Raw genomic sequence first — 14,056 nt, 5'->3', positions numbered from 1 at the left:
CAGACCCCAGCTGCTGTCAATGGAGTGACACTGATTTTCCTGCCCTCTGGACCAGTGCAGAGATCCACCCGCCAAATCAGCTGAACTTCCCAGGGTGCCAGAGGGGAGGGAATCTGCACAGCAGCATATTTTAGGACTATTCAAACCCAGCTCCCCCAGTCTCTCCCCTACCTGCCTGCTGTTGACAGCGGCATGCTGGGCCAAGCTCCAGTAGATGATCATGGCGAGGAACTTGATAAGCTCAGCTCTGGTCTGCAGTGTGGAGGGGACACCTGATGAGCGGAGAACATGAGACAAGCAGTGAGCTAACACCTAGCATCATCTCTGCCCTGGGGAACAACACACGTCTACACACACACACACCCACAAACAGCTGCCTCAATGCCCCCTTCCCATGCACCACTAAAAGCTGGGGACTGACTGGCTAAGCAGCAGGTCTACAGAAAAGGACCTGGGGATTACAGTGGAGGAGAAGTTGGATATGAGTCAGCAGTGTGCCTTTGTTGCTAAGAAGGTCAATGGCATATTGGGCTGCATTAGTAGGAGCATTGCCAGCAGATGGAGGGAAGTGATTATTCCCTGTACACATCACTGGTGAGGCCACATCTGGAGTACTGCGTCCAGTTTTGGACCCCCCACTACAGAAGGGATGTGGACAAATTGGAGAGAGTCCAGTGGAGGGCAACGAAAATGTTTAGGAGGCTGGAGCACAGGACTTAAGAGGAGAGGCTGAGGGAACTGGGATTATTTAGTCTGCAGAAGAGAAGAATGAGGGGGGATTTGATAGCAGCCTTCAACTGCCTGAAGGGGGGTCCCAAAGAGGATGGAGCTCGGCTGGTCTCAGTGGTGGCAGATGACAGAACAAGGAGTAATGGTCTCAAGTTGCAGTGGGGGAGGTCTAGGTTGGATATTAGGAAACACTATTTCACGAGGAGGATGGTGAAGCACTGGAATGGGTGCCCTAGGGAGGTGGTGGAATCTCCTTCCTTAGAGGTTTTTAAGGCCCAGCTTGACAGAGCCCTGGCTGGGATGATTTAGTGTGGGTTGGTCCTGCTTTGAGCAGGGGGTTGGACTAGATGACCTCATAAGGTCTCTTCCAACCCTAATCTATGATTCTACGATTCCCCGCAACGAGGAATGGGGAAAATAATGGAGTTTTTGGTTCACAGGCCATACAAGGGGGAAAAAATAATTCCAGGTCCATCCAAAACTGAAATTTTTCATGAACTGAAAGGTCATAATGAAAATCAAAATGTTTCCTTTGGAGATTGTTGAAATGGAACATTTCCTAGATGCTAAAGCCACTGTGACAATCTATTCTGACCTGTGTAACTTCCCGGAGTTAATTCCTGGTTCAGCTAGAGCAGAGCCTTCAGAAAAACATCCACTCTTGAGCTAAAAATTAGCAGTGGTGGAGAACCCACTGCAGCCCTTGGGAAGTTATTCCAATGGTTGATTCCCTTCCCTGGTAAAAATTTACACCTTCATTCCAGTGGGAATTTGTTTGGCTTCAACTTCCAGCCACTGGATCTTCCTCTGCTAGATCGAAAAGCCTGTTATCAAATTTTTGTTCCCCACGTGGGTCCTTATACACTGGTTTGGCCTCCACCCGGAGCAGCGAGACCACAAGGAGAGGCCTCCACGGTTCCTTCCCTGGGCAGTGCGGCCACACTTCCTGCCCATAAACCCTTCGGTGAAGATCTCGGCCACCCAGGCCTGCCGCTCGGAGTCCTTCTCGACAGTGGAGTCGATCTGGTAGTGCAGCTCAGTGATGCCAGAGACAAAGCTGTAGGGGTCAAAGGAGAAACCAGTGAGCCAGGTCGCATGCAATGGGGTTACTCCGGGGTCACGCCGGGGTGAGCAGAGGGGAACCAGCCCTAGTAACTCCAGTGGAGTTACTCCTCATTTACACAAGGGGGCAGTGAGAAAGGAATCAAACCCCAATGAAATAATAAATGACAGAGAATGAAGTGCTGTGGGACAGTCACTAGATGGTGCCACAGGACTAGGAATACATATTGTACATCTCCTAACAGAGCTTCAGTTGTGAGCTGTTTGCCTCACACAGGGATTCCACACCGAGATTTTTGTCTCGGTGGCAGGATGCTGCTAACAGCACTGAGGTGATTTCAGTGATTCCTGGAAGTTAATCCCACTCCGGTCACCTATACTGACCTCCCTGCCCAACACAGACATCAAAATGTCACCCGGCAAGTCCTCGGTGAGGGGTAACAGGGTATCTCGCAGTTCTGGGAGTCCTGATCAAGATGTCAGACCTGCACTGCTACCAACAGAACAATGCTGATTTACCAGCCGGGGTCTGGCCCCATTGACTCCAAGGGAGAGACGCCCATTGACACCAGCCGGGGTCTGGCCCCATTGACTCCAAGGGAGAGACGCCCATTGACACCAGCCGGGGTCTGGCCCCATTGACTCCAAGGGAGAGACGCCCATTGAAACCAGCCGGGGTCTGGCCCCATTGACTCCAAGGGAGAGACGCCCATTGACACCAGCCGGGAGCTGGCCCCATTGACTCCAATGGAGAGACGCCCATTGACACCAGCCGGGATCTGGCCCCATTGACTCCAAGGGAGAGACGCCCATTGACACCAGCCGGGGTCTGGCCCCATTGACTCCAAGGGAGAGACGCCCATTGACACCAGCCGGGAGCTGGCCCCATTGACTCCAAGGGAGAGACGCCCATTGACACCAGCCAGGAGCTGGCCCCATTGACTCCAATGGAGAGACGCCCATTGACACCAGCCGGGGTCTGGCCCCATTGACTCCAAGGGAGAGACGCCCATTGACACCAGCCGGGGTCTGGCCCCATTGACTCCAGTGGAGAGACGCCCATTGACACCAGCCGGGGTCTGGCCCCATTGACTCCAAGGGAGAGACGCCCATTGACACCAGCCGGGAGCTGGCCCCATTGACTCCAATGGAGAGACGCCCATTGACACCAGCCGGGATCTGGCCCCATTGACTCCAAGGGAGAGACGCCCATTGACACCAGCCGGGGTCTGGCCCCATTGACTCCAAGGGAGAGACGCCCATTGACACCAGCCGGGAGCTGGCCCCATTGACTCCAAGGGAGAGACGCCCATTGACACCAGCCGGGGTCTGGCCCCATTGACTCCAAGGGAGAGACGCCCATTGACACCAGCCGGGAGCTGGCCCCATTGACTCCAATGGAGAGACGCCCATTGACACCAGCCGGGATCTGGCCCCATTGACTCCAGTGGAGAGACGCCCATTGACACCAGCCGGGGTCTGGCCCCATTGACTCCAAGGGAGAGACGCCCATTGACACCAGCCGGGGTCTGGCCCCATTGACTCCAAGGGAGAGACGCCCATTGACACCAGCCGGGATCTGGCCCCATTGACTCCAAGGGAGAGACGCCCATTGACACCAGCCGGGGTCTGGCCCCATTGACTCCAAGGGAGAGATGCCCATTGACACCAGCCAGGATCTGGCCCCATTGACTCCAGTGGAGAGACGCCCATTGACACCAGCCGGGATCTGGCCCCATTGACTCCAAGGGAGAGACGCCCATTGACACCAGCCGGGGTCTGGCCCCATTGACTGCAATGGAGAGACGCCCATTGACACCAGCCGGGGTCTGGCCCCATTGACTCCAAGGGAGAGACGCCCATTGACACCAGCCAGGGTCTGGCCCCATTGACTCCAGTGGAGAGACGCCCATTGACACCAGCCGGGGTCTGGCCCCACTGACTCCAGTGGAGAGACGCCCATTGACACCAGCTGGGGTCTGGCCCCATTGACTCCAGTGGAGAGACGCCTAGTGACACCAGCTGGGGTCTGGCCCCATTGACTGCAAGGGAGAGACGCCCATTGACACCAGCCAGGATCTGGCCCCATTGACTCCAATGGAGAGACGCCCATTGACACCAGCCGGGATCTGGCCCCATTGACTCCAAGGGAGAGACGCCCATTGACACCAGCCGGGATCTGGCCCCATTGACTCCAAGGGAGAGACGCCCATTGACATCAGCTGGGATCTGGCCCCATTGACGCCAGTGGAGAGATGCCCATTGACACTGGCTGGGATCTGGCCCCATTGACTCCAATGGAGAGACGCCCATTGACACCAGCCGGGGTCTGGCCCCATTGACTCCAAGGGAGAGACACCCATTGACACCAGCCGGGGTCTGGCCCCATTGACTCCAAGGGAGAGACGCCCATTGACACCAGCCGGGAGCTGGCCCCATTGACTCCAAGGGAGAGACGCCCATTGACACCAGCCGGGAGCTGGCCCCATTGACTCCAAGGGAGAGACGCCCATTGACACCAGCCGGGGTCTGGCCCCATTGACTCCAGTGGAGAGACGCCCATTGACACCAGCCGGGATCTGGCCCCATTGACTCCAAGGGAGAGACGCCCATTGACACCAGCCGGGGTCTGGCCCCATTGACTCCAGTGGAGAGACGCCCATTGACACCAGCCGGGGTCTGGCCCCATTGACTCCAAGGGAGAGACGCCCATTGACACCAGCCGGGATCTGGCCCCATTGACTCCAAGGGAGAGACGCCCATTGACACCAGCCGGGGTCTGGCCCCATTGACTCCAAGGGAGAGACGCCCATTGACACCAGCCGGGATCTGGCCCCATTGACTCCAAGGGAGAGACGCCCATTGACACCAGCCGGGGTCTGGCCCCATTGACTCCAATGGAGAGACGCCCATTGACACCAGCCGGGATCTGGCCCCATTGACTCCAAGGGAGAGACGCCCATTGACACCAGCCGGGATCTGGCCCCATTGACTCCAAGGGAGAGACGCCCATTGACACCAGCCAGGGTCTGGCCCCATTGACTCCAGTGGAGAGACGCCCATTGACACCAGCCGGGATCTGGCCCCATTGACTCCAAGGGAGAGACGCCCATTGACACCAGCCGGGGTCTGGCCCCATTGACTGCAATGGAGAGACGCCCATTGACACCAGCCGGGGTCTGGCCCCATTGACTCCAAGGGAGAGACGCCCATTGACACCAGCCAGGGTCTGGCCCCATTGACTGCAGTGGAGAGACGCCCATTGACACCAGCCGGGGTCTGGCCCCACTGACTCCAGTGGAGAGACGCCCATTGACACCAGCTGGGGTCTGGCCCCATTGACTCCAGTGGAGAGACGCCTAGTGACACCAGCTGGGGTCTGGCCCCATTGACTGCAAGGGAGAGACGCCCATTGACACCAGCCAGGATCTGGCCCCATTGACTCCAATGGAGAGACGCCCATTGACACCAGCCGGGATCTGGCCCCATTGACTCCAAGGGAGAGACGCCCATTGACACCAGCCGGGATCTGGCCCCATTGACTCCAAGGGAGAGACGCCCATTGACATCAGCTGGGATCTGGCCCCATTGACGCCAGTGGAGAGATGCCCATTGACACTGGCTGGGATCTGGCCCCATTGACTCCAATGGAGAGACGCCCATTGCCACCAGCCGGGATCTGGCCCCATTAACTCCAATGGAGAGACGCCCATTGACACCAGCCGGGGTCTGGCCCCATTGACTCCAGTGGAGAGACTCCCATTGACACTGGCTGGGATCTGGCCCCATTAACTCCAAGGGAGAGACGCCCATTGACACCAGCCAGGAGCTGGCCCCATTGACTCCAATGGAGAGACGCCCATTGACACCAGCTGGGGATCTGGTGGGCATAAGAAGACCCATGGGATCAGGCCCCACATTAAAAACAGCAACCAGCTCTGAAAGGCTTGTGTCCCCGGATGGCCTAGTAGTTTTGTGTCAATGGGGCCAGATCCTGGCCGGTGTCAATGGGCTTCTCTCCATTGCAGTCAACGGGGCCAGATCCCAGCTGGTGACAATGGGCGTCTCTCCACTGGAGTCAATGGGGCCAGATCCCGGCCGGTGACAATGGGCGTCTCTCCACTGGGGTCAACGGGGCCAGATCCCGGCTGGTGACAATGGGCGTCTCTCCACTGGAGTCAATGGGGCCAGATCCCGGCTGGTGACAATGGGCGTCTCTCCACTGGGGTCAATGGGGCCAGATCCCGGCTGGTGACAATGGGCGTCTCTCCACTGGGGTCAATGGGGCCAGATCCCCATCTTTTGTTAATCGGCTTTAGCTCCATTGGCTCAGTGCCGGCTGACAGCAGAGGGGTTAATAAATTATGCCTGAGCAAGAGCAGCTGACATGCCAGAGGCTGTGCGTGACCAGCCCAGGAGTGGGGGTTCTCACAGCAGAGCAGGGTCAGGCCAGCTCCCAGAGTCAAGGACTGGAGAGGCCCAGCAGATCACCGGTCCAGATAACACCAGAGGGGAACGTCACATCCACCCAGGAGGGCCCCACTCCTGAATGAGTACTTGGAGCTGGAAAGGGGAAACCAGAGCCCTCCAATTTGACGTCCGCTCCATCTGTCCATCCATCCCTCCTGTCGAGTCCCGCAGTCCATCGATTCATGGGTGTGGCCTCTGTGGGTGCTCTGGGGCTCAAGCACCCACAGAAAAAAATAGGGGATGCACAGCACCCACCGGCCACAGCGGGGCAGCAGATCAGCTGTTGGCGGCTGGCAGACGGCACTTGGGGGAGAGCGGAGAGCAGCGAGTGGTGGGTGGGCGGGGGACCTCGGGGGAGGGTGTGGAGAAGGGCAGAGCAAGAACGGGGCCTCACGGTGGGGACAGAGTCAGGGCAGGGCTGCTTGACAGAGTCAGGGGGGCGGGGCTCAGGGCCGAACAGGCAAGGAGCACTCACCAGGAAAAATAAAAGTCAGTGACAGTGCATCCATCTGTCCCTCTCCTCCATCCCTCCCACCCATTTCTCCATCCCTCCCATCCATCCTTCCCATCCCTCTGGTCTCCTCAGCCCATTCACCCTCCCATTCATCCTTCCCGTCCCTCTGCTCTCCTCGGCCCATTCGTCCTCCCGTCCGTCCTTCCCGTCCCTCTGCTCTCCTCGGCCCATTCGTCCTCCTGTCCGTCCTCCCGTCCCTCTGCTCTCCTCGGACCATTCGCCCTCCCGTCCGTCCTCCCGTCCCTCTGCTCTCCTCGGACCATTCGCCCTCCCGTCCGTCCTCCCGTCCCTCTGCTCTCCTCGGCCCATTCGTCCTCCCGTCCATCCTCCCGTCCCTCTGCTGTCCTCAGCCCATTCGTCCTCCCGTCTGTCCTCCCGTCCCTCTGCTCTCCTCGGCCCATTCGTCCTCCCGTCCATCCTCCCGTCCCTCTGCTGTCCTCAGCCCATTCGTCCTCCCGTCTGTCCTCCCGTCCCTCTGCTCTCCTCAGCCCATTCACTCTCCCGTCCCATTGGTCTCCTCGGCCCATCCATCCAGCTCTCCGTCTGTCTGGCCTTCCTGCACAGTTGTAAAACAGTTTTTTTAAAAAGGGTGAAAAGTGGATTTTCTCCTTTCCCAGCCCCTGTTTAGGAGGCTTTCTGTCTTTTTCTTCTTCTTTTTTTAACGTTACAGTGGTGAAAAATGCAGAAGGGAAAAGAGAAAACAATGAATTAAAAGGAAAGGAAAAGGGGGAGTAACCCCCCCCCATCCAACTTTTTTCACTTTCTGAACTAACCCATTCTTTTGATGCTTCCTGTTTGGATCCAGTAACAGAAACGCACTGTCGAAATTACCCTGCATGGGAGGATCCATGTTGGAGGGTTTCTGACGGGAAAATATTTCACCCCCCAAATTTTGAGGTTCCCTAGTGGACAGGCTGTTACGGAACTGCTCACTAGGAGGGACCCACTGATCTGGATCAGGGAGGCAATTCCTCTGTTCTGGATTAGTCTGGCAGGGCCAAACGGCTCCCTGGGCTGTTGTGAACACCAGGCAGAGGCCGGGCACGCTCATTACCTGGATGGCCAAGGGCATGACCTGCCCGCCAGGTGTCAGTGCAACAGGCAGAGCGGCACGGCCAGGTACTGCTGTTCCCCTTTCAGCTGGGAGGTGGGGATCCCCTCCAGGATCTTGTAATCCGTCAGGAAGATGTTCCCTTTCTGCAAGATGGAGAGAGGGGTTCATCTCTCACACGAAGCAGGCTGCTGGGTTTTCTTCCGGGGACCCACAGAACTCAGCCCTGCAAACGGCTTTCAGGAGGCTGGTAGGATCGTCTTACCTTGAGCTCGTCCCGTAGGGTGGTGCCCTCCCCCAGGGAGCCGGCCACCAGCTCCTCCATCACGGGGAAGTTCTCTGGGAGCGATGTGCATTTCCGCATCACCACCAGGATGACCCCGTTCAGGAACTGGTACCCGAAGAAAGCATCTTCCTGCCAGAGCTCAAAGACGTGCTTTGGGGACACAGATATACACATGTGAGTCAATGGATCCAGACCCCCAGCTGGTGTCAATGGGCATCTCTCCACTGGAGTCGATGGGGCCAGTTCCCAAGCTGGTGTCAATGAGAGTCTCTCCATTGGACTCAATGGGGTCAGACACCAACCTGGTGTCAATAGGCATCAACAGTCAACATGGATTCACCAAGGGCAAGTCATGCCTGACCAACCTTCTGTGATGAGATAACTGGCTCTGTGGATATGGGGAAAGTGGTGGATGTGATAGATCTTGACTTTAGCAAAGCCTTTGATACGGTCTCCCACAGTATTCTTGCCAGCAAGTTAAAGAAGTGTGGATTGGATGAATGGACTATAGGGCGAATAGAAAACTGGCTAGATCATAGGGCTCAATGGGTGGTGACCAATGGCTCGATGTCTAGGTGGCAAGCGGAGTGCCCCAGGGCTTGGTCCTGGGGCCGGTTTTGTTCAATATCTTTATTAATGATCTGGATGATGGAATGAATTGCACCCTCAGCAAGTTTGCAGATGACACTAAGCTCGGGGGAGAGGTAGATACACTGGAGGGTAGGGATAGGGTCCAGAGAGACCTAGACAAATTAGAGGATTGGGCCAAAAGAAATCTGATGAGATTCAACAAGGAAAGTGCAGAGTCCTGCACTTAGGATGGAAGAATCCAATGCACCGCTACAGGCTGGGGACCGACTGGCTAAGCAGCAGGTCTGCAGAAAAGGACCTAGGGATTACAGTGGACAAGAAGCTGGATATGAGTCAGCAGCGTGCCCTTGTTGCCAAGAAGGCCAACGGCATATTGGGCTGTATTAGTAGAAGCAGATCAAGGGAAGTGATTATTCCCTGTACACATCACTGGTGAGGCCACATCTGGAGTATTGCATCCAGTTTTGGTCCCCCCACTACAGAAGGGATGTGGACACATTGGAGAGAGTCTAGCGGAGGGCAACGAAAATTATTAGGGGTCTGGGGCACTTGACTTATGAGGAGAGGCTGAGGGAACTGGGGTTATTTAGTCTGCAGAAGAGAAGAGTGAGGGGGGATTTGATACCAGACTTCAACTGCCTGAAGGGGGGTTCTAAAGAGGACGGAGCTTGGCTGGTCTCAGTGGTCAGATGACAGAAAAAGGAGCAAAGGTCTCAAGTTGCAGCAGGGGAGGTCTAGGTTAGACATTAGGAAACACTATTTCACGAGGAGGGTGGTGAAGCACTGGAATGGGTGCTCTAGGGAGATGGAATCTCCTTCCTTAGACGTTTTTAAGGCCTGGCTTGACAAAGCCCTGGCTGGGATGATTTAGTTGGGGATTGGTCCTGCCTTGAGCAGGGGATTGGACTAGATGACCTCCTAAAGTTTCTTCCAACCCTAATTGTCTATGATTCCATGATTCTATGATTGGAGTCAATGGGGCCAGACCCCAGCTGGTGTCAATGGGCATCTCTCCATTGGAGACAATAGATGTGGGAGCATGAGCCTCATCTAGCTATGAGAGATATGGTGGGATCCCCAACTAGCTGCTGGGTCGGGGGCACATCTTGATGCAAGCCAGAGCTGCCCTCCAGTCTCCCATGAGGATGGAACCGGAGAGGCTGCAGAGGGCTCACAAAGCCCATTTTTCCTTCACCCACCAGCCCCAGTGCTGAGGTCAGCCCAGGTGGAACAATGAGTCTCAGCCCTTAGGCCTGCCCAGCGGGCATGGTGGAGCCAGAAGGGGGCGCGGCCAGATACCCAACTGAAGGAAGGGTATTGCCAGGGCCCCATGACCACAGCACAGTTTGTGCCAACCATGGCCCCAATCCATCCCCTATGGGCACTGGGGGGCAGGGAATAGCCACAGTGCAGAGCTATCTGAGCATGTCCTCAATCTGCTAGATAGATAGATGGGGTGTATGGGGATAGATAGAGTGGTTTTCTGTTGCTTGGTCACTTGGGAGCCATGATTTCTACTCCTACCACTGTGCAGTTGGTGACCTGAGGTGAGTCTCTTCCCTCCTCTCTCACTTAGTTTCCCTTCCGACTCTCTGTTTAGACCAGGACTTTGGGGCATGTGCTGTCTCTCACTGTGGGTCACCAGTGCCTGGCATAACATAGAGACCGAGAGGAATGGATGAGGAAGTGTGACGTTATCTGATTAAAATATGACCATATAGATCATTGTTGCAACCACTGTTATATATTTGCAGCTAATCTTGTCCAAAGGTTGTCGAGTGAGGTGTCTATGAAACGGTTACAATTTGATGGTTGTGATTATGCTGTCTAGATGAATGTATCATTTCTGTATGTGAAGTTATAAGTATTCGCTCTATACCTGGATTTCAAATGTTGGCTCCTGGGGTACTGCCCACAAGGTAGCTACCCAGCACATCTTGGAGGGACTGTTCAAATTAAGCGGCTCATCAAGAAACACTTGGTTGACAATGGACCATGGGAGACGCCCATCTATACTGAGTCGACTGTCCTGTAAACATACTGTCTGGAGTGTAGGTAATGGTTTCCTGCAATGACTGAGGGAAATTGGACATGAACATGTGACTTGCCCATGTGACTCCAAACTCCATCTTGTTTCTGTAATTTTCCACAGTAAGAACAATGGGATGCCCTCCACATGGCAAAAGCTATAAAAGGCCCTGGAAACACCTCCATTCGGTCTTCGATCCTGCTTCTTACCTCTGGAGGAACTTTGCTACAAACGGAAGCTCTGAACAAAGGACTGAATGACCCATCCCAGCTGGGGATGTTCTCCAGAGACGTGACTTAAGCCAGCAGTTTATTCCATCACTGGTATAAGCCTGAACCAAGAACTTTGCCATTACTGTATGGAATTGATTCCATTTAACCAATTTTAACTCTCACCTTTCTTTCTTTCTTTTTATAAATAAACCTTTAGATTTTAGATACTACAGGATTGGCATCAGCGTGATTTTTGGGTAAGATCTAAGTTATATACTGACCTCGGTGTGTGGCTGGTCCTTTGGGATCAGAAAAACCTATTATTTGATGCGACAGGTTGTAAAGGACCACTCATCTCTGAACCCAGTGTTTTTGGTGGTGATATAAGAACTGGAATGCCTGAGGAAACTGCCTTTATGTTTTCTTGTTAGCCAGCGTGGGGAAAGAGTTTACTTTTGACAGGTTTCAGAGTAACAGCCGTGTTAGTCTGTATTCGCAAAAAGAAAAGGAGGACTTCTGGCACCTTAGAGACTAACCAATTTATTTGAGCATGAGCTTTCATGAGCTACAGCTCACTTCATCGGATGCATACTGTGGAAAGTGGAAATGGCCCAACTTGATTATCATATACATTGTAAGGAGGGTGATCACTTTAGATAAGCTATTACCAGCAGGAGAATGGGGTGGGGGGAGAGAAAACCTTTTGTAGTGGTAAACACCCATTTTTTCATGCTTTGTGTGTATAAAAAGATCTTCTATACTTTCCACGGTATGCATCCGATGAAGTGAGCTGTAGCTTACGAAAGCTTATGCTCAAATAAATTGGTTAGTCTCTAAGGTGCCACAAGTACTCCTTTTCAGTTTACTTTTGTGGCTGGTTTGGTCTGTCTTATAAAGGAATAGACACCAGTTTTGGGTTGTGTTTGCCCTATTTCTCAGCAGTTTGTCCTGAATTTGGCACGATCATTTTTGTGACCCACTAAGGCACGGTTACAGGATGTCAGCTACAGAGGCGGCCGTGAGCCCTGGCCTGGGGGAAGGATCTGAGTTAGAAGATGGCCCCTTTGGAGTGACCCTCAGATCAGCCCATCCCCACTGGGGTATCTGGGGTGGGGGTTGATCCCCTTTGAGCCCTCCCCAAATCCACACTGCCCCAGTGCCCCAGACTGCTCTGCTTGGGGCTGGCCCCAGGGTGAGCATCCCCACCCCACACTCACGTTTTGATGGTGCGCAGCATGAAGATGGTCTTGGTCACGCTATACTTATTGTTGGAGTCCAGCTCTTCCACACTCGCCACGTCCAGGCACCTCGGCCACCCGGGGGCGTATTCCTTCCAGCTGCTGGGAGACCCACGTAGGCTCACCATCCCACGCCTGAGAGAGGGCAGGCATGGGCCCCACCAGAGACCTCCTCTGCCTCACGCAAGGCTTGGCTGGAGGCTTCCCAAGGGCAAAGAAATCCCTCTCCTGCTCAGCTTCCAAGCAAAAATAAGACCATATGCAGCTTTGTAGTTACAGAGGAACCATCCAAAATGGGCAGCCAGCATGACCACCTCCAACCGAAAGCCTAAGGTGTACCATATTAATTCTCTAAAGCCCTTTTATCCCAGAGAATTAAAGGTTTGTCAGTTTACAGCCCAGGGAGGAGACGACGCTGAGTGGCCTGAAGGTGTCTACTATGAAGGGAAAAGTGCTGGTGGTGTGGAAGAGGTGAACCTCTCCATGACCCTTGGGCGTATGCAGCGACAGCAGATCCAGGAGCTGTGCACTAGCTACGCGTCAACGTTCTCAGCCACCCCAGGACTGACTGAACAGGCATACCACTCCATTGACACAGGTAATGCTCACCCAATTAGGGTCCAACCTTACCGGGTGTCTCCTCAAGCTAAAACTGCTATAGAACGGGAGATCCAGGATATGTTACAAATGGGGGTAATCCGCCCCTCTGAAAGTGCATGGGCATCTCCAGGGGTTCTAGTTCCCAAACCAGATGGGGAGATACGTTTTTGGGTGGACTACTGTAAGCTAAATGCTGTAACTCGCCCAGACAACTATCCAATGCCACGCACTGATGAACTATTAGAGAAACTGGGACGGGCCCAGTTCATCTCTACCTTGGACTTAACCAAGGGGTACTGGCAGGTACCGCTAGATGAATCCGCCAAGGAAAGGTCAGCCTTCACCACACATCTCAGGCTGTATGAATTTAATGTACTCCCTTTCGGGCTGCGGAATGCACCCGACACCTTCCAAAGACTTGTAGATGGTCTCCTAGTGGGATTGGAAGAATATGCAGTCGCCTACCTTGACGATGTGGCCATATTTTTGGATTCCTGGGCAGAACACCTGGAACAAAAAGTCTTCGAGCGCATAAGGGAGGCAGGACTAACTGTTAAGGCTAAGAACAGGTTTCAGAGTAACAGCCGTGTTAGTCTGTATTCTCAAAAAGAAAAGGAGGACTTGTGGCACCTTAGAGACTAACCAATTTATTAGAGCATAAGCTTTCGTAAGCTACAGCTCACTTCATCGGATGCATACCGTGGAAAGTGTAGAAGATCTTTTTATACATACAATAGCTATTACCAGCAGGAGAGTGGGGTGGGGGGGTGGTATTTTTTCATGCTTTGTGTGTATAAAAAGATCTTCTACACTTTCCACAGTATGCATCCGATGAAGTGAGCTGTAGCTCACGAAAGCTCATGCTCTAATAAATTGGTTAGTCTCTAAGGTGCCACAAGTCCTCCTTTTCTTTTTGCGAATACAGACTAACACGGCTGTTACTCTGAAACCAGTTATAGGACTGTTCAACTTTCTTAACAGCTTTCACTTCATCTGAAACCTTCTCAAAGCTCTCCACACTGGATCTTTCAAAAGGAAAGTCAGTGGATCCATTCACAACAGAGAATTTCTGGCTGTTAGAAACTGAAACTTTCTTGATTAAATCACTTTCACACCCTTCAGTTGCAGTAAACTGCTTGCAAAGACTACCATGAGGATTCCTTTCCTCAGGAGCTTTTCTACGCAGCAATTCACCCCTCAGAAATTCTCCCTTTACCCTCTTTACCTAGGGCTTGCTCTAAAGGAACACTTCCCCCTTTCTGGGTGTCACTTAC

This window comes from Lepidochelys kempii, chromosome 28 (assembly GCF_965140265.1).
Source record: "Lepidochelys kempii isolate rLepKem1 chromosome 28, rLepKem1.hap2, whole genome shotgun sequence".
NCBI lineage: Eukaryota > Metazoa > Chordata > Testudines > Cheloniidae > Lepidochelys > Lepidochelys kempii.
The sequence above is the reverse complement of the archived record's forward strand: the minus strand, read 5'-3'. Positions refer to the sequence as shown.